The following is a 22362-nucleotide window of genomic DNA, read 5'->3' on the forward strand; positions in this document are numbered from 1 at the left end:
GGATGCATTCAATTAATAATATTGGCTATCCCACAAATATGGTAAGTGATGTTGCGCTATGTTTAACAGTGAGAGTTTTACAATAACTACTAGGATAGGGCATATCATGTCACTAATCCCATGGCAGCAGGTGTTAAGTGTAGATGTGGAGTGTTGATGGTCCAGAGTTCTAGTATAGGGTGTGCAAATTTTGTTTTATTGTTGCGGCATTGCAGATTTTAGCAGTGAAGTGCAATATATACAGATGTTTTATCAACCTTCTTGTGGCAATAGCTGTAAGCGTAGGAGAACTGTAGACATAGTTCATTTGACTAGCACATTTGTGCAAGTGCCTGACTACCAAATAATCTTGAATTTGCAGTGCCTGTTACTGTTGCACATCGCTTTACATCATGCAAACATGCTGTCCGGCAGTGTGCACCCTCACCTACTGTGTTTGCACAATGGTAAGTGATGTACAAAGTTTTCAAATTTTGCAAAATCAAAATGTGCACACTTTCAGTAAGCATGAAACTTCCAGTAAGTGGGAAAACTTCAATATATAAAATTAAATTGACAGGAAATGCTCATTTAACATTGAGCTTGAGCTATGGCAGCCACATCAGGAATTGCTGGTGAGGGTGTGCACTTTTGGTCATAGAGGTGGGGTGTCCAGGAGTCAAAAGTTTTTCTTGGACTCCTAGTTAAAGAGCATGGGCCCTGGTTCTTGCAGTGGGACTATTCAGGCTCAGAATACAAGTCTGAAACCTGAAATCATATTGCCGGGGCTTTAACCAGTGTTACAGCTATACACAGCACTAGTGGGAAATGCAGACATCACTTTGATGACCTCCAGGGGAGGAAGCAGGATACCCTTGACTATTCAGTCGGGGACTTTAGTACAGGGGACATCCCACAGATGTGTAAGTATCAATTTTGGTGAGTAATTGGTAGAGCTAAGAGCTAAATATAGTCAATACTGGTATGCATAATGATATTCTGTTCTGTTCTGTTTTTTCCACAGCTGCTACAGACCGAGCCTCGAATGTCAGGTCCCATGCCACATGTTTGTTAAGGATGCAAGAAGCATGTGGTAAGTATACATCAGAACAGTACTTTCTAAACAGTATTTTAATAATAATAATGATAATAATTTGTATAGTAATTTAGTAGCATTAAAAGTTAAGGACCACTTGCTATTTAATATAGTTGTATCAAATTGAGCATGCATATTTCAACTGTAAAAGAAGCTATGCATGCTATATTCTTTAGCACAATGCAACAGTGCCATATTCTCAAATAACAGTGAACATGCATCTCTAAACTGTTAAAGGAAAGTATGCATGCAGTAGTCTGTAAGACAAAATAACAGTACATTATTAAATAGTACTTAGCGGTTGTGTGTTCAAAAACCAGACATACCAAATATAAAATACTGTTAGGTTTTCATCATTATTGCAATGTAAATTCATGTCTCTATACCAGTGTCACAAATGACCTTCTGTAAACTGTACAATATATGCACACATGAAGGATTTGTGGCTGTAATCTGTACTATAGTGCACCTCTCTTATGAATTGGGGTAGTCTTAAAAGCATCAACGGGTATTTTAACTGACTCATCCTAAGTTGTATATCTGACTAGTTTCCAACATTGTCCATATTTCTATGTTGGGAAAACCTCTAGGAAGTTTAAACATGAACACCTACTGGAAATTAAAAATTGCAAAAATACAAATGCCCTTTTTAGGCACATTTTAGACACCCCTTACATGCTTTTTAAATTTAGTTTTAGATCATGTTAAGAAATATATGAGGGGGTTAGTAGATGATGAACATTTACTTAAATCTGAATTGATATGGCAGTTAAAATTAAATGCTTTGAAAAAACCTGGATTGAATGAAGCACGTTCAATTTCATCAGTGTTAAAATTAAAACAACAGGATGTATAACAACATTTTACATTTAGTATACAGTTTTGAACATATATATGCTTATATATGTTTTAATGTTGATCTGAATGCTACTTTTAAGTACTTTTAAGTAATGTTTAAGAATGCTACTGTCATTTGATATCTGCTTTTTGTATGTTATTGCTCAATTTTTGCATCACATGACATGAAATGATTGTATTTATACTGGGTATTTTATGACATTCAGTAGTTCTAATGAAGTCCCTTAACACGAAGAAAGAGCTCAGCAACTATGGATATTTGTTATTAAATTGTCAGCTACATTTCTTCATTGTGGCTCACTTCATTTCTGACTGTTAGCAGCAGAGCTGTTTGGTTCTAGTGGTGTCAATTGTTTCTAACATCCTTTTGGCTGTTTTTGGTATTTTATTTGGTCCCAGTTTGTGTTTGTTTACTTCGATGGCTGCTGGAGGAGCTATGTCCACTAATGGTAATATGGTTAATATGGATTTTCACCCTGCTATTGGTGAACTAACTATGCTCCTGCAACAAATGAGCCAAAAAATAAGACAAAGTAGGAGGCAGTCAGCTCCCCAGTGAACATATCGTGACACCTTAATATGTAGTGGTGATAGTATCAGACTCCCCCTTACTCAGCGTTCCCCCTGTGGCCATGACCCAGCATGGATTAACTAACAACAATGTAGATTTCTAGATTTAGAAGACCAACAAATTTGATTTTAGCAATCAAAAAGGTGGTCCTGTAAACCCACCAAAAACAGGTAATTTATCAGAGCAGCTGTATAACTTTGAGAAAAACAAATAGCTTCTGTTTAAAAAGCTGCAGTTAGAAAATAGTTACCTGTTAGAGAATATAGCTGCAAATAAAATTCCCATAGGACTCCCGTTTTGGAAATTTCCAAACAGAGTTAAGAAGGGAACTGAATTTTATTTGAATGTAATTAACATCTTTAATAAAGCAGGATGTGAAATTATGAGGCTAATGGTTAAACAGAATGATCTTCAGATTGAATCCTTGTCCAATGAACTAGACATTCTCAATGCAAGTATAACTAATGATATACTGTTTGAGCATTATGAAACACATTATTCAAACATATTTTCTAAGGTGTAGAATGAATGTGAAATTATTTTGAAATGTAAATTACGTAACTTTTAAAGGGAGATGACTGCTTGCTACAGTGGTTTGGCTTACCTTGATCCTGCTGGAATGTGGGGACAGAGAGACTGATGGATGACTGGCAACAGCCAACCAGTAGCCTGCAGGAAGTGGTGAATGAGGAAGTTATAAATAATACTTCTGGCAGTGCAGTCCTTTAGGATTCAACAAACATTCAGCGTTCAGAAAGAATTCAAGAAAGGGAAGTACAAGCCAACTCCAAAAATCAGCAGCAGAGTGAAATCTTTGTGCTCTAGGGGGCCAGACTGAAAAGAATACAAAGCAACTATTACAGGAGTCGGCGCCATTGACTTCTGAGTTAGAGGACAGTAATATGGGGTTCCCCATTTGGTAACAAATTCTTTCAAAGGCTTTACTTTGTATAACTTTTCAGATGAATGTTTAAGTGTTGAACATGCTGATTTACCTTTCAAAGGATTATGCTTTTTTCCTGCCAGGACAGCGAGTTTGCCTGCAACTATTATAGATTATAACATTTTACAAGAAAACTGAACTTGGCTTTATGGTTTAACAATAGTGAGATGAATGTTTTCAATAGTGATTTTTTGCATAAATCTAGTAGTTTTAATCCTCCACTAAATAATATGACACTTCTATATGAAAAATTATGTGAATGAAATATTATGAGGTTATTAGCTAAATTACCCATTGTGTATATGCTTAATTTAACTAAGCATGAAAAAAAATTGTTGAAAGAACTCTGTCACGATAAGGAACTGAGGGTAATGAAACCTGATAAAGGGGGTAGGTTGGTCATCATGAATACTGTTGATTATAACAATAGAACAATTGAAATTCCGCTCAATGAGCTGAATATAGCTTATGCCAAGATTGATATGGCATTATTTGAAATGCTTATGCAGGGGCAAATTAGTCAAGATGACTAGATATTTATGGAAAACAACCATCTGGTCATTGCTGGAATCTTTGGGATTCCTAAAATTCCTAAGTACATAACCAACCCCCCCCCCAGACCTATTGTTGATGCTAGCAGGTCCAAAACTCATTATATTGCAAAATTTGTCGACCATCAGTTAAAGGATTCTATTGGTCAAATATTACAAATGTGTCATGATTCATGGCATTTTTAAGTAAAATTAAAACTGTTGCATATGATGAGGATTGTTTCTTTGTTACTATTCATGTGAATGATTTATATTCTGTTATACCTTACGACCTTGGGCTGAGATGGTTTGAGGAAGTCTTGTTTGATATTAACTTGATGGCGATATATAAAATTAACATGGTCACAAGCCTTATGGAGATTGTATTAACAAACAATTCCCTATGTTTTGAAGAGCAGTTATTTAAACAAGTGACTGGTGTGGCAATGGGGGTGACTTGTGTTCCTGGTTTTGCAAACCTAGTGATGGTTCAATGGGAGTATAAATTTATGCTAAATAGTATTTACAGTGGTTGTTGCTCTTATTACACCTGTTATCTGGATGATATTTTTATTTTACGGATAGATACAGAAGACCACTTAAAAGAATTAATTGAACATATAAATAGTTCAACTGATATTTTAAAATTTTCATTTGTTTACTATGCTGAAAGCATTTCTTTTTTAGATGTAAAACTGTGTAAGAATAAGGTTCACAGATGTTTTAGTTCCAACTTATATAGGAAAACAAAGTTTTCAAATGCAAATCTTCACTTCACCAGTTGGCACCCTAAACATCAAAAGAGGGTGGTAGTCGAGGGGCAACTGGTGAGGTTAGCAAGGATGATCCCTGAGGATGAAATATTTGTTAGGGAATGTGACATCCTGATATGTTTAGTAAACATGGTTATACTTCCAACTTTCTTACAGATATTAAAAACAAGGTACTTCTAAAGCACTTTAATGGTGTATACACCCACATATTGAAGTTGCCAGATCTAGTTGGGAATAGTTTCAACAAAGGGGACATAGATAATATTTACCTGCTATGGCTACTGTTCTTGGGAAGGAAATGGTAGACCTTTATTACACCATGAATTTTATCATTACTTTTTCTATAAATAGTGCTGAAATTTTTGATCATACTAAGAACAACTGGTATATGTTCTCCTACAGTTATAAAATCATGAACATTTCGGGGAACAGTCCTTTGGTTGTAATTAATTTAAAGCACTTTTGGTGGAAAAAAGACAAGAAGAGAATATGTAAAAAATGAAGATGGCTAAGTGTGGTTGTCCTTATTGTAAACATATTCTAGTAGGTGAAAGTGTGTTTATTAGAGGTATCAAATACAGCATCAGTGGTTATTTTAACTGTGACTCAACCCAAGTTATTTTTCTGGCTAGCTGCCAGCATTGTCCATCATTCTATGTTGGGAAAACCTCTAGGAAGTTTAAACATAGAATATATAAACACCTACTTGAAATTAAAAAATGCAAAAATACAAATGCCCTTTTAGGCACATTTTAGACCACCCCTTACATGTTTTTAAATTTACAGTGTTAAATCAGGTTAAGTAAGATATGAGGGGATTAGTAGTTGATGAACACTTACCTAAATCTGAATTGATATGGCAGTTAAAATTAAATGCTTTGGAAAAGCCTGGGTTGAATGAAGCATGTTCAATTTCATCAGTGTTAAAATTAAAATAACTGGAGGTATAACAATATTTTATGTTTCCCCAGATTCAGCAAGCCCTGCACGGCATACAGGAATAGTGCAGGAGCTCCTGGAGGCAATATAGCCATCGTGCAATCCAGGAATAAGCTGCAGGGATGTACACAAGAGCTTCTGCACTATTCATGCACGGACATAGTTCCTCTATGCAAATTACCCCATTTGCAGGTGAAAACTATGCAAATGAGGTGAATTTGCAATCCAGGAAGCTGTCAGCTAGCCGTGCAGGACTAGTGTAATGTGCTTAGTAACCGAGTACATTTCTGCAAACTACAAAATGGAGCCATGACAGCTCCAAATAAAGAGTGTATATGGCCATTGGCATGGAAAACAATTGCAAAAATAAAAAAAAAAAAAATTTTTTTTTAGCTGATTTCGGCTGTTTAAGTGTAGGGCAGCGGTGTGCAAACGGGATCAGGCTGAAAATATAAAGATAACCTGAAATAAGCATTCTAACCAAAATCACTATTTTGCCATTATACTCAATGGCAGGCAGAAGACAACATGGCCAGTGAATAATGGTTGCTAAGGGGGAAGGCTCAGCGTGGGACCTGTAACTATGCATTAGGAGGCAATCCTATGCAAATGAGGGGAATGATACTGAATCCCAAATTTCCCCTTAATGCTAGCCAGCACCCAACAGTGTAAGTGTAGGAATAGCATGGTTCAAGCCTAAGAGTTAGCTGACATCATAGGGGTGTGTGTCAGGCATACTGTAAGCATATTGGAGCCCTGTGGCTCGGGTTTGCCCTTAGCTTAGCAGAGCTAAGCAAGGGGGTGTGTATGAGGCTGCCTAGCACTCTTAACATTGCCTAAGCAGGTGTGTGCACCGCTCACCGTGTTTTAAAGGGAAAAAAAAAGTAAACTAGGAAATAGCAGCTCTCTGCAAATTTGAGTAGTGTGTTTGTGCGGCGCACCCCCCTGGCTTAAACAGGAAGGCAATGGAAGGGGGGAAAAAGTAGGAAGGTAATCAAGGAGAACTAGCATAGCTGGCAGGTGAAATGTATCAGAATCAGCCAATTACACAGTCAGCAGCCCAGCCCAGCCTAGAAAACTACTATAAACTATGAAAACACCTTTCCCTCTGATTTTTCCCACATACTGTACACCACCAGAATATACAAGTGGGGAAATTTTAACAAACAAAAACAACAAAATGATAGGGGCTGCAACAACTATCATACATCAACATGTGGAAGAGGCTGAGGGTGGTAAGGATGAGAATGCTGTCAATCAGCCCACAGTGAGGAGACGGAGAAGAGTGTACAGACCCAGGGTAACCTACCAGGGGCTACATGAGCTGGAGACAGTGGAGCGCTATAGGATAGACAGAGACCTCCTACAGCAAAGTGTTGAGCTGTGCCGGCCATGCCTGACACACAGAACTAACAGAGGGGAACCCATCCCAGTGGATACCAATGTATGTCTAGGCCTAAGAATAGAAGCCACAGGTGCCTTCCAAAGGCCAACTGGGGATATCATGGGGATCTCACAGGCATCAGCATCCAACGTACTCCACCAGTTTCTGGATGCCATGTCAGCACATGCTGGTGAGCATGTATATTATCCCAACACCCATGAGGCATTGGCCAGCAATATGCATCTCTTCACCAAATAGCAGAATACCCTGAGGTAGTGGATGCTATAGACTGCACGCACATATACATCAAAGCACCACCCGGTGAGCTAGGTAGGGTCTACATCAACTGCAAGGGCTTCCCCTCCATCAACTGCCAGGTTGTGTTCAATGCCCAGGGCATTATAATGAATGTGTGTGTTGGCTGCCCTGGAAGTTATCATGACTCCCACATCTGGCATCTGACACAGCTGTACCAGAGATTTGCCAATGGGGACATCCCTTATGGTCACCTAGTGGGGGATGCTGGTTATGCACTGTAGCAGTGGCTGATGGCACCCATCAGAAATGCACACACACCCGAACAAGAACTCCATAATGAGGCACACGCACAGACCAGAATTATAATAGAGCATGTGCTTGGAATACTCAAGTCACGGTTCCTGTGCCTGGACACAGCTGGTGGAGCCTTGCAGTACTCACCAGCTACATGTACTCAAATTGTCATTGTATGTGCCATGCTACACAATATGATCCTGCAGAAACAGCTGCAGCAGGAACAGCATGGGGCAGAGCCACGCAGCCTCCTACCATTGCCAAGGCCTGCACAGGCACAGAGTGACTCAGAGGAGGAACAACCTGAGCCTGGCCCAGTAGGCAGAAGGAGGCATGCCCAGTATGCCCTGGTCTTGGCAAAGAGACAACGCATAGCATATACACTGACACAGGAGTGACCCAGGAAATGACACCTCTCTCTAACTCGCACATACAGTAAAAGGGATGCCAAACATGATACTACCTGTGCTCAACCATGTATAGAGATTGTACTATGTGCATCCGACATAGGCATCCCTCCAGCACCATCCTCAATACTGGCACAGCCACAAGGTAAGTCACTCTTCCTAAAAATTGCTGAATGGAATAGTATGTGTTGTTATTTGTGTCTATGGTATGGATGTGAGTATGCAAGGAAATTGGGTGGCTGAGTGGGATGCCAGCAGATAGTAGACACCTATAGTAGCAGCATGAGATCTGTAAGAAATACTGGTATTAAAATAGTAGCCAGTACTCCATATGGTGGCAAAACCCACTGCAGGAAATGTGCTGGTCCACATGTGTGTCCATATGACACACACATGCCAGGCAGGGAGGCTCACATACCCAACAACAGTCTCAGCCAGCAGGACAGGTATAGACAAACACAAACAAAGGCTGTGCTAAGGCCTCTGATTGATGGCCATGGGTAACCTCCCTCCCCAGTCCTACACAGGCAGACTACAACAGGTCAGGTAGTGGGATGTTAGTTCTGAAGGGTAAGAAGTCAGAAGCTGAAATGTAGGTCAATCAAGCCTAAGACCTATAGTACACTGATATGCCTTTGGTCAGCATGATAGGTTAGAATACTGAATGAAATGGAGTACCTGACATACCAGTACAGTCATAGCAAATGTGTACAAGTGTCAGGTGTGCCCCCCCAATCCTATGTAGAAATGTAGTAACAGTCTGATGTGCCCCCGCAAATCCGATGTAGACATGTAGTAACAGTCAGGTGTGCCCCCCAATCCTATGTAGAAATGTAGTAACAGTCTGGTGTGTCCTCCCATCCTATGTAGAAATGTAGTAACAGTCAGGTGTGCCCCCCCATTCCTATGTAGACACATAGTAACACACTGGTGACCCCCAAATCATATGTAGAAATGTAGTAACAGGTATGCTTGTGTTAGGTTTGTGTGTTTCATATTGTGTGAGAGTGGTCAGTATGTATGCATGGTGAGGTTTGTCCTGGTGGCCATTGCCCAGTACTGCCTATGACAGGGCCAAGTCCTCACAACTGCAGTGCTAAACACAATTCTTCCCAGTATAACATATTCTAGCAGTAAGCCATTGTAAATGTTTGGAAGTAATATGTGTCACCATCTGAAAGATGGACATGGCATGTCTGCCAGCCCAGATATGCAAGCAGTAAGTACACAGAGGGAAATACCCCAGACAGACAGTGTATAATATGTAACTGTCAAATGGACAAACCCTTGGAATTGTACATACAGGATTGAAGCACATTATCTGGGCTTGTAGTAGGGAATACTGATGTTGTCTAGCCAAACACTAGCAGACCAAAAAGGTCATAGGAATGATGTATTGAGAAACAGCTGATGTCCCTGCACAAGCCAGCATAAGTGGAATGCCCCATGCATATCTGTGAGTCAGATGCAAGTAGTGCCCATAGCACATATGCACCCAATTCACCCAAAACCACCCAGAGGAACCTCTCAGGTTATATCCCTGCTGTTGGGAATGAGTAAAATATGACCCCCACCTGTGTATGGCAATAGTGAAAGAATGCAGCATGCAGAGCAGGTGTCCCATGCAGGTGTGTCCCTAGTTGTAAGCAGCACCATGCCAGCATCCACACCACTGGATCAATACTGACAGAAAGTATTGGCATGAACACCTAGCACACCTACCCTGTCACTCCAGGGGAATATATTGTATTGCAGTCTGGGACTGTTGGACTACCAGAATGCAACGGGCTGCTACAGCTGGCCTGCATCACTACCAAATGGCCTACAGTCCTCTGCCAAATGCCTGTGTCTCACCCATACTGCCAATGTATGTTATCTATGGACTCCCAAATAACAGCATAACACAGTTCACAGAACCTGTATGCAAGGCCATGTGGACAAATCACAGTAACATGTCCACCATGTCCTACTGCATGAACTGTGGACCAACAAAAATTTACTGCTGTGATGAGGTGATAACTATAGGGAAAATATCAGAGAATGTTCACATAATTTATGGAATAGGATAGAATAATAGAGAGGGGTGGGAGCATGGGCGACATGGAGTGAGTGAAGTCCAAAACTCAGCCATGTGCACATACTATCCCTGGCTGCAAACACAAAAATGAGTGGCTACAAACCTGCTCGTAAACCACAATGTGTAGGGGTAATGTCCAGAATTATGACCCCTGCATCTGGGCAACCTGTGTGAATCTGTACAGCTGTGGAGTATTGCCACAGTGAGATATGGCCATACTGTCACATTAATGGATGTACAAGTATGAGATCATCTGCCACCACTGTACCAAGGTGCTGAACCAGTTACACAGACCCAGCAGCAAGTGTCTGCAGCTCCCCCTCCAGAATGCAAGTATATGTAAGTGTTTGACCACAATATTGGACACATCTGCATTCACCCTGTGTTTCCCAGGACATCACTGCAAGCAAATATGTCTACCTCACAGTGTATAACAGTACACATGTCTGAATATCTCTGCTAAAACCAGGACAATGTAGCAGAAGCAGCACAGACACAACTACCTACAGTAACTCACTATTCTTTGCCCGGTTTGACCCCATATTGTCAACTGACATACAGATATCCTGCAGAAACAGTTTGCTAGCTGTAGGTGTAGAACACAAAATTCTGCACTGGAGTACAATCTACCTGGAATGGATTCACACATCCAGTACAGAAGGTCATACTGGGCATGCTCCCACACTTAGAGAAATGAAGGCTATGTCAGACAACAAAATATTGAAAGGTCATACTGGGCATGCTCACACACCCATGTCTGGCAACAACAGTGGACCATATATATCTGACGTTTGCAGATGTTAGTGCATACACTCCTCAGTATGCACCAGTCATGCTTTGCACACACATTGGATAGGAATACACACATATATCCAAGGACAACACACTATAATATGCCAAAAGTATACATACATAGATGTGTGGAAGAGAGTGACAGTGACAAAGAGCCATCCATCATGAGGCCTGTCCCACCCAGCACACGGACAATTGGCTAAAACAACATGATGTGTTAATGTCAATCACAGTAGACATTTGCCTCTGGAATCCCTCAGCATTATAGAGTCTGAGGTACTAGTGCTAACTGTGCAACATGACTGCACAAGTCAGTAGTCATCTAGCAGTTGTATACACATACCTGTGGAATATAAACCTGTGTGTGCTTGAGGGTGGTGTGTCTGCCTCTAGATGAATGGGTTATGGCACATGCACACACACTCCCTTCCCATTGTCCTACTTGGCAAGCCTGCAGATGTCTTCACCTTGAAGTACACCTTTAGGGAGATAGCAGCCCATTAATCTCCATGGTGCATCCTATAACTGCATAATGCTGTAGTGTGATGTACTAGTTAGGTAGGAGTTCTAATCCCAGATGTGGCAACTGTGTGTGTATGTTTGTCTGTGTAAGGATCAATGCTTTTTAGGCTAGTCACACTCACTACAATTTCAAATGCCCTACTTTGGCATACTTGCTGATGTCATTCACTTTGAGATACACCTTTGGGGAAGTAATAGCCCAGCAATCTCTGTGGCGCATTCTTTAACTGCATAATGCTATGCTGTGATAGACTAGTGAGGTAGGAGTTCTTTTCCCAGACATAGCAAGTGTGTGTGTGTGTGTGTGTGTGTGTGTGTGTGTGTGTGTGTGTGTGTGTGTGTGTGTGTGTGTGTGTGTGTTAGTTTGCCTGTGTAGGAAGCAATGCTTTTGAGACCATTCACAGTCACTACAACCTCCAGTGCCCTTCTTTGGCAAGCCTGCTGATGTCATTCACTTTGAAATACACCTTTGGGGTAGGAGTAACCCAGTAATTTTTATAGCACATCCTGTAACTGTGCAATGCTGTAGTGTGATAAACTAGTTAGGTAGGAGTTTAATTTCCAGACATGGTAAGTGTGGATGTTTGTGTAAGTTTGTCTGTGTAGGAAGCAATGCTTCTGAGGCCATTTACAGTCACTACAACCTCCAATGCCCTTCTTTGGCAAATATGCTGATGTCATTCACTTTGAAATACACCTTTGAGGAAGAAGTAGCCCAATAATCTCTGTGGTGCATCCTATAATGGTGCAATGCTGTAGTGTGATAAACTAGTTAGGTAGGAGTTCTATTCCCAGACATGGCAAGTGTGGATGTGTTTGTGTGTGTGTGTGTGTGTGTGTGTGTGTGTGTGTGTGTGTGTGTGTGTGTGTGTGTGTGTGTGTGTGTGTGTGTGTGTGTGTGTTACTTTGCCTGTGAAGGGAGCAATGCTTTTGAGGCCATTCACAGTCACTACAACCTCCAGTGCCCTTCTTTGGCAAGCCTGCTGATGTCATTCACTTTGAAATACACCTTTGGGGAAGAAGCAGCCAAGTAATCTCCATGGCGCATCCTATAACTGTGTAATGCTGTAGTGTGATAAACTAGTTAGATAGCAGTTCTATTCCCAGACATAGCAAGTATGTTTGGTAGTGTGTTTGTAAGGAGCAATGATTTTTGGCCATTCACAGTCACTATGCACACCTACAAATGGAGAACATTGATAACTGTGCAGTAACAGAGACCTGATCCAAGCCTCCAGAGAGCACCTCTGCAATACCAGATACAGTTCTCACCAGACCTGTTGGCCACCAAACCAGGACCAAAACAATAAAGGTGGAAGTATTCACCAAGGATATTCACACCACCAGGCTACTTGCCCAACAAAATGTGTCTGAAATACCCCCAGTGCAACTAACAGTAGATTAGACTGCATTCCACATTGTATAGCTTGCTGCAGATCCCCCACCATGCCCCATGATGCCCACTGCAGCCTTTGAAACATACTGTGAAATATCATTATATAAGCAAACACCCTAATATTGGGCGACTTACACTACCCTGCCATTAACTGGGAAAAATATGTGTGTACCAACACATGTGCACAACGGTTTTTGGAAGTCATAATTCCCAATGCCCTGGATAATGTAATCCCTAGTCCCACCAGGGGCTGAAATATCCTAGACCGGGTCATTACCAACATGGGACATCAATGCTCCACACCTATGGTCACCCCATCGGTGGTCAGGTATGCCCATGAGTTAATCACCCTTAACATCAACATCCCTCCCCCACACCCCAGTAAGGACACCTCTGTAACACACATCTCCAAAGCCAATGTCATGCTACACATGTCAGACATGACTAACATCATGACACCCATGCAGAAGGGAACTGAAAGGACAACTGCTGAATCATACATGAAGGCACTATATGAGCACATCCCCTCATGCATGAATTGTGCCATCCAATATTGAACCAAGATGCTCACCATCCAAGAAAAGGATGCCAGTGTGGTGGCCCCTGCCATAAACATACTGTACAATAAAAGGAGGAAACTCTTGCAGAAATGGGGGACTTTCCATAATGCAAAATACTCCTTTACCAGCTACAGTAGAAGGCAGAGACCCCTCATAACATCCACCAAGACTAGTTACGAACATTATATAGCCACAGATGCCAAAGACAACTGCAAGCTTTGTGAGGAATCTAAATGGCAATGCTCAGAACTGCTGTGGGCTACAACAGGATGGTACTAAATCTACTCCTCCCAGGGATATTGCCAATATCCTGACAGATTGATTCAGTGCCAACTGCACCTCTTCCCAACCCCCCACAGGGCCCATCTCAACACAGATAGATTGCCATATGCCAGTAATATCAGCCACATAGGTAAATCCCACACTCTACAGAGCTATGACAACAGCAGCCATGGGACCAGTCAACATCCCAGACTGTGTACTACATGAGCTACAAACTGCACTTGTACTTCACCTACATGCCATGTCTAATTATATCCACACCTCAGGATTTGGGCCCACTGTATGGCACACAGCTACAGTAATCCCAGTCCACAAGGGGGGATCAACCTTGGATTCTGGGAACTACAGCCCCACCAGTATGATGTGCCTGCTCTGCAAGGCCATTGAATGTATTATCATGGAACTGAAAACAAAGGCATTGGCAATTTGCAAACACTGGACCCTAACCAGGTTTGGATTGTGAAGGGCCAATCATGTCACCTCAACCTGAATGACAACTGTGAATTTGTCTCCAGAGCTGTGGATGAGGGCAAGGTGGTTCACACAGCCTATTTGGACCTCACCAAGCCCTTCAAAACCATCCCCAGTCTGGAATCATAGATAAATATATCATGCTGGCCATTAATCCTAATGTGACCTGATGGGCTGCCAACTGCTGTACTGACACAACCCACACTGCAAATGTAGGTGACACCAACCCGAACCCCAGACAAGTGACAGTTGGAGTACCTTAGGGTTCAGTCCTGGCACTGCCCTTGTTTGGCATCTACTGCTCTGAAGTACAGTCCAACTGTAAGGGACACTGGCAAACAAAGGTCGCAGATGACTGCACACTGGGAGCCAATAGTGAATCCCCACATGATGTGGATATTCTACAGAAGGGCGTTACAGAAAGACATGCTTGATGCCTGAGCCATGGCCTCAAGATCAATGCCAAGAAACATATAGTTATCCCCATTGGGAAGGGACATGTACCTGTGAAGTCCCACACAAGTGACAGTGCATTAAACACCTAAAGTGTGATAGCAGACATAGGAACACAGGCGGACAGTGGTCTCACTTTTGATAACCACATCTCCACAACAGTCAGGAAAACCACCTATGTGGCACACCTCTCACTAAGGGCTTTACATCCAGGAAAATGATCCCATTGTTCCACTGTAGGGATCTCTCACAAACCCAGTACAGACTACAATGGCCTGTCATGTATGTACTTCACAAGACATCTGCAACAAGTAACGAGGCTGCAGACATACCTCATGAAATGACCCCAGGCCTAAACCAGATGCCATATGCTGACAGTCTGAAAATCAGCCAGCAATACTCTGTAATGTATTGTGTTCTCAGAGGCAATCTCTGCTAAACATAACATGGCATGTCAAACCCACAGCTGTTGGACATGCAACACTTAGAGAATTCCAAACCCTCACAGCCACATGCTCCAGGGATCCAAATCCTGTCATCACAATGAACAATACATGCAGGAGGGATGTGTTCCTGACCCAGAGACTCCCCAGACTCTGGAATAGACTGCCCATACATGTCAAGCAAAGTGCCCCTTTGGCCCTCTTCAACAGGAACCTGGATGATTGGATGAGAGATAGGACATTTACCCCAGGGATCATGTCAGCTGCCCTGCTAAACAGGGGTGCAGGGAAGTATATAATGTGAGAAGTCATAGCCAGAGAAATGTCATGTCTAGGCATGAATAGGGGCTAGGGCCAATAGCCTGGTATCAACGTATGACCCTATGAACCTATGAACTATACCTTCCATTGCTCAACCTTGGCAAAGTTGCTGATGTCATTCACCTTGAAATACACCTTTGGGGAAGAAGTAGCCCAGTAATCTCTGTGGCATGTTCTATAACTGCATAATGCTGTAGTGTGATGTACTAGTTAGGTAGGAGTTCCAATCCCAGACATGGCAACTGTGAGACTCAGTATGTGTGTGTCTGTGTGTGTCTCTATGTTTGTCATTCATATCCCATGTGGAGTTGGCTGTGAGTGTGTAACAACTGGACTCATTGTGGAGTGGGTTTTGCAAATTTCTTATATGGTGGGTTTTGCAAATGTCTTATATGGTGGGCCTATTATATGTCACAATGTCCACCTTAGAAGGGTAACAGATGTCAAACAGCAATGAGGCTGGGGTTGCCAATCCATACCCCTACATGTGACATCAAGGCCTGGCAAATAAATTAGGCAACTTTGTATTACCAAGAGAACACTGTCAACCCATGTCTCATGCACAAACACATTGGGCTAGGCAACAACTGCTTTGTTGGTAGTTCCCTGCATATTGCCAACAGATAGTAACCATGGTGTGATTGCAGTGGACTACAGAGGGCATGGCACCATGTCCCATCACTACAATAGGCACATAATTGCAGACAGTGCACCTTCACTGTGTTCCCCACAGGATGCCTGCATAAACTGTAGTGTCATCAAATGTGACCCACAAAGGATATTCCATGCCTTAAACACATGCCCTGTATGAGCAGCTGGCACTGACACCAGGGAATACCTGTATCATGCTGTCAATGTAGGTGCAGGGTCACCCTGGTGACCATTGCCAGTTCCCACCACATGAAGCCAAGAATGGCACATCTGATTATAACAATCTGTGTACACAACATGGCCCGGGCACCCCAGGTACAGTTCCACATGTCGGAGAATATGCATGTGGGACATGTGCACATCTCAGACACTGTCCATGTCATGGACTATTGAACACATACATGGCAAGCATTGCACAGCACTGGCCACCCACAATAGTAACCCAGATGACTGGATGGTGAATACAATACCCACCTGTGTGGGCCAATCCAGACACTTCACCCCTGAGCCACACTCCAAACCATTGTCATGTGGCCTGATGCCAAGGTATATCCTTCACCTAGCCATGTACAACCTTCTGGCACAGTCAACCACTACAAACCTGTGAAGCAATGCATCCATGCAAGTCAGCACTGGCACCCTGTGTCTGTGTGTGTGGAGTATAATGATTTCGACCCCATTCACATTCACTACACCTCCAATTGGCCTACTGAAGCATGCCGTCTAATGTCGTACATCTTCACATATCCTTTGCCCATATATCATCCGGATAACCCCTGTGGTGCATGTGATACCTGCGCATAACTCTATTGTGGCAAGCTAGCTAGTTAGGAAATCTATTCCTGACCCTGCCAACTGTGTTAATGTGTGTGAGTCCCTGAGAGAGTGTGGCTCTGTCGATGTTGACACCTGTTCATGTGGACAGGCACATGTACTACACCTAGCTTATCACTACTATATCACTGTTGCAGATGTCACTCAACATCACATATAGTTTTGGACAGCTCCCCACCATGTAAGCTATGTGGTGCATGCAATAACTGCATAGACATGTGATAGCAATGCATAGTCAGTCTGGGGTTTGAAACCCTGTACTGATAAGTGTGTGAAACAAACATGCTTAGGTTTTACACTCCCACCCGATCCCTGTCTAACTTTGTCTCTATATGTCTCTCTCACTCCCTCTCTGGTGGATGTGGGGAAGTACACCTGCTGTGCTTAGGCAGCAGCTTGTGTTTTGTAAGTGATGCTCATTATCAGCTGATGGCCTCTGTACAAACTGCAGTCCCCCTCTAGCTGATTGCATGTGGAACAGCTGTGGTAACATTCCCATAGCCAATTGCATGGAAACTTACTCCAATATCTAGGAACATTATGTGGGTTTTAGGCCTTTTCATTCACTGTGAATAGGACCTCATGTTGGTGTTTGGCAAACAGCATCACAGATGGTACTGGGATTTACCTCTAACAACATACACTGTGGATACAGGCAAACAAACAGGAGGGGGGTGTGCCAGACATGACTACGGAATTTAAGTGTTGCTCTTCTGCATTTGGATTAATGTTGGTTTAACAGGGTGTGTGTGGATATGGCTGGTCTACATGATTTAATACCTGTCATGACAGTGTTATGTGTTTGAGAAAACTCAAATCTGTAGGGTTACCTGCAGACTGGGCAGTCTTTGGAGTCTTATGTTTCTTGTGTTACTCCTATTGTAGAACTGCAGAAGCATAGTCTAAGGACTGCAGTCAGTACATGATGACAGCCATGACAGTTACCGACTTCATATCCCTCATTGGACATATGTCAAAACAAATCCTGTTACAACAGTAAATGTATGAGGGTATCACAGCAACATGGCAATATTGGCCCAGTGTTTGTGGATACAGCCACAAGTCTGTCAACCTTTGTACATATGTCATGCAGTAAGAGATGCATACGTTCTGTACACCATTATTTATTGATATCATACCTGATAACGACCCAGTCAGATATCAGACTGCTAGACATGTTATGTATAGTAGGGGTTATTTCTGAGGACATAACCATGGAATTCTGTGGTTGTGTGTACAGTACTGGGGTCTGTGTACTTATGGAGAATGTCGACAGTATGTGTATTGTGAATACGTACCTTGGCCTGTGCACAGACAGTGGTAGATGCCAATTTTCTTGGTACTGTGCTCTCTGATGTTACATGCTGCTCCAGTGTATGGTACCCAATTGGCTCACATGTTTGTAGCTCCAAACACACATGTCCCATACCACAGACAGGCATTGGACTACACTGTGTCGTGACCCAGTTTATGTAGTGTTAGTGTGTGACTGGCACATATGAGGATGGTGTTTATCAGACAGTCCATATAGTGTCATATTAAGCTTGCGTACCATATGTGGCTGAGGCTGTGTTCACATTGGTTGTGGGTATGCACTTTCTCACAGGTGTCTGTTATTCTGTGCTGTGACATGCCTGTAGAGCCTGTTATATTTGCAGGTACATGTGTATTCCTCCATACAAAATGTAGGCCAGTGTTGTGGCAGTCTGCCTGTAGTTTGCACAGTGCTTTGTTACATGCCTAGCAGCTTAGTCTAATTACCCAGTGTGCTGTTATGTCCAGATATTTGCAAGACATACTGCTGCCAGGCCACCATAACTGTTGTGTATTTCTGACAGACCAGTGGGATTCTGTACAGTTGTATTTCACTAACTACTGGGTAGTATGTGGCCATGTGACCTCTGCACCACCATTTATTATGTGTCAGGACAGACAGGCATGTGTGAATGCATGAACTGTGTGGGCATATGTAGTCCAGTATTTATGTGATATATCCATGTACTTGGCTGTTAACATCCACATTGTCAGGCTTGGTCCACATGTCTCACATGAAGGAGATCTGTGTACTCCTCTGGACTGACCAGAGAGTGCCAGATGGTCCACATATATTGGTCATATCTCTGCTGTAGTCCACAGGATCATTACTATGCTCTCAGTGGTACAGCACTATGATGTCCTTAGGATGTCTGTCAGTAACCAATGGTGTATATGTCAAAAGCAGATGTGACCTCCCACACACAACATGTCTGTTAAGACAACTCCTATTACAGTAGCAACAGTCTACATATATACCTGCAATGCATACATGACATCCCCTTGCACTAAGAGGTTAAGACTATTGGTGCATGTTCTGGACATACGGTAAACATATATCTATCTATCTATATATATATATATATATATATATATATATATATATATATATATATATATATATATATATATATACACACACACACACACACACACATATATATATATATATATATATATATATACACACACACACACACACACACACACACACACACACACACACACACACACACACACATATATATATATATATATATATATATCCATATATCTATATAGATATATAGACATGTACATTTTACATACATATATGGATATATATATATATATATATATATATATATATATATATATATATATATTAATGTATATATATATATATATATATATATATATATATATATATATATATATATATTTATATAAAACCCAGCCACTGGGGATGCACAAGCCAGTGCATTTCTTTGTGCCGGTCCCAAGCCTGGATAAATGGGGAGGGTTGCGTCAGGAAGGGCATCCGGCATAAAACTTCACCAAATGATTTCATGCAGACACCAAAAAACATTTTTATACCAGATCAGTCGAGGCCCGGGTTAACAACGACCACCACCAGTACTGTTAGCCTACAGGGTGCTGGTGGAAACTGGGCTACTGTTGGCCGAAGCAGGAGAAGAGGCAGAAGACATGGCCGAAGGCAGGAAGAGAGGAGAAAGGCTAGGACTGTGTTACTGAGGGTCAGAACTTTGAATGTTGGCAGTATGACTGGTATAGGGAGAAAGCTAGCTGATATGATGGACAGAAGGAAGGTTGGTATATTGTGTGTGCAAGATACCAGATGGAAGGGGAGTAAGGCTAGGTGTATCGGAGGTGGGTTCAAATTGTTTTATCATGGTGTGGATGGGAGGAGAAATGGTGTAGGAGTTATTCTGAAGGAACAGTATGCTAAGAGTGTTTTGGAGGTGAAAAGAGTGTCAGATAGAGTGATGTTTATGAAACTGGAAATTGATGGTGTAATGATGAATGTTGTTAGTGCATATGCTCCACAAGTTGGGTGTGCAATGGATGAGAAAGAAAAATTTTTGGAGTGAATTGGATGAAGTGGTGATGACTGTACCCAAGGGTGAGTGAGTGGTGAATGGAGCAGATTTCAATAGGCATGTTGGTGAAGGGAACAGAGGGGATGAGGAAGTGATGGGTAGCTATGGTGTTAAACAAAGTAATGCAGAAGGTCAGATGGTAGTGGATTTTGCGAAAAGGATGGACATAGCTGTGGTGAATAAATATTTTAACAAGAGGGAGGAGCATAGGGTAACATACAAGAGTGGAGTCCCTGTGGACTATGATGTTTGCAGATGACATTGTGATCTGTAGTGAGATAGGGAACAGGTGGAGGAGACCCTGGAGAGATGGAGATATGCTCTAGAGAGAAGAGGATTGAAGGTCAGCAGCACTAAGACAGAATATATGTGTGTGAATGAGAGGGAGGATAGAGGAATAGTGAGGATGCAAGGAGTAGTGGTGGCAAAGGTGGATGAGTTTAAATAGTTGGGGTCAATAGTTCAGAGTAACGGTGAGTGTGGAAGAGAGGTGAAGAAGAGAGAACAGGCAGGATGGAGTGGGTGGAGAAGAGTGTCAGGAGTGATTTGTGACAGACGAGTACCTGTAAGAGTGAAAGGGAAGATCTAGAAGTGGGTAGAGAGACCAGCTATGTTATATGGGTTGGAGACAGTGGCATTGACAAAAAGGCAGGAGTTTGAGCTGGATGTGGCAGAATTAAAGATGTTAAGATTTGCACTGGGTGTGACTAGGGTGGACAGGATTAGAAATAAGTATATTAGAGGATCAGCCCAGGTTGGAAGGTTTGGAGACAAAGCCAGAGAGGCACGATTACATTGGTTTGGACATGTGATGAGGAGAGATGCTGAGTATATTGGGAAAAAGATGCTAAAGATGGAGCTACCAGGTAACAGGAAAAGAGGAAGGCCTAAGATAAGGTTTATGGATGCGGTGAGAGAGGACATGCAGGTGGTTGGTGTGACAGAGCAAGATGCAGAGGACAGGAAGAAATGGAAACAGGTGATCTGCTGTGGCGACCCCTAACGGGAACAGCCGAAAGAAGATGATGATGATATATATATATATATATCTAAATGTATATAAATACATATATATGAATATATATGTGTATGTTGATGTAGACATATATCTACACATGTATATGTATATATCCATATCCTTGTCATGTGTAAACATTACTGTTGTGTACACCTTTCCAGATGTATCACACCGTATGTATCTGATATGTGTATATTTAGATATAACAACATATGTGATGCATCAGTAATATTAAAAACAAGTACTACACAATTTTGGAAGTCACAGCAATTGTTCAATACTATTCAATATGTGTACTGACAGATATATTGGGAAAACAACAACTGTTTTCACAGCTGTCTTGGCATAGTTGTTAACTGTTATGACTATAGTGTACAGGGTCCTGGGTTCAAGGGCTGTTTAATTTGTTGTTGGGCAAAACAAGGGCTGCTGGATACAGAGTGGTTAAGGCACTTTTGAGCAGCTTTAAGTGTGTTTGTGTGGGTTTGCATGAATCTAAGTGGTGTTAATGTATAGTTATACATACGGGTGCTTACACCATGTAGGCTTCTCTTACAAGTGTGCAAATATGCTCAACAGTTATATTGCAGCAATGCTGACACCTGCTAAGCATGGCTCAGCCCTGGTAACCAGTGCTCACATCCTAGTCTGATAACATAGCAGGGTAATGACATCTGTATTAAGTGTATGTAATGCCATGTACAAAACATGAGTCTATGTGCCAGCATTACAGTAGCAAGGGGTGTGAGTGTCATGTCTGGGACTTTCAAGTATATAAGATCTGTACATCACTCTTATCCAAGTGAATATTTTACATACAAGGGTAGTAACCCAGGTTGCATGCCATCATACTGACATGTAGTGTATCATGCTGTTACTACTGTTGACAGTGCTTACCCAGGCAAGAGTAGCTTGCTAAATGTAGTACTGGCAACAAGCACCCCTGCATGCATAGCTGAACTCTGAGGCCTCAATGTTGTGTTCCTTGTGTGTGAGCTGTGTCACAGTATGTATCCCCTACTGGATAATGATGTGACATATGGAAAGTAACTGTAGACTACTGTCTGTACTGCACATGTCAGTGAGGACTTCAAACA

This window comes from Protopterus annectens, chromosome 5.part0 (genome assembly GCF_019279795.1).
Source record: "Protopterus annectens isolate FY-2018-M chromosome 5.part0, PAN1.0, whole genome shotgun sequence".
NCBI classification, from domain to species: domain Eukaryota; kingdom Metazoa; phylum Chordata; order Ceratodontiformes; family Protopteridae; genus Protopterus; species Protopterus annectens.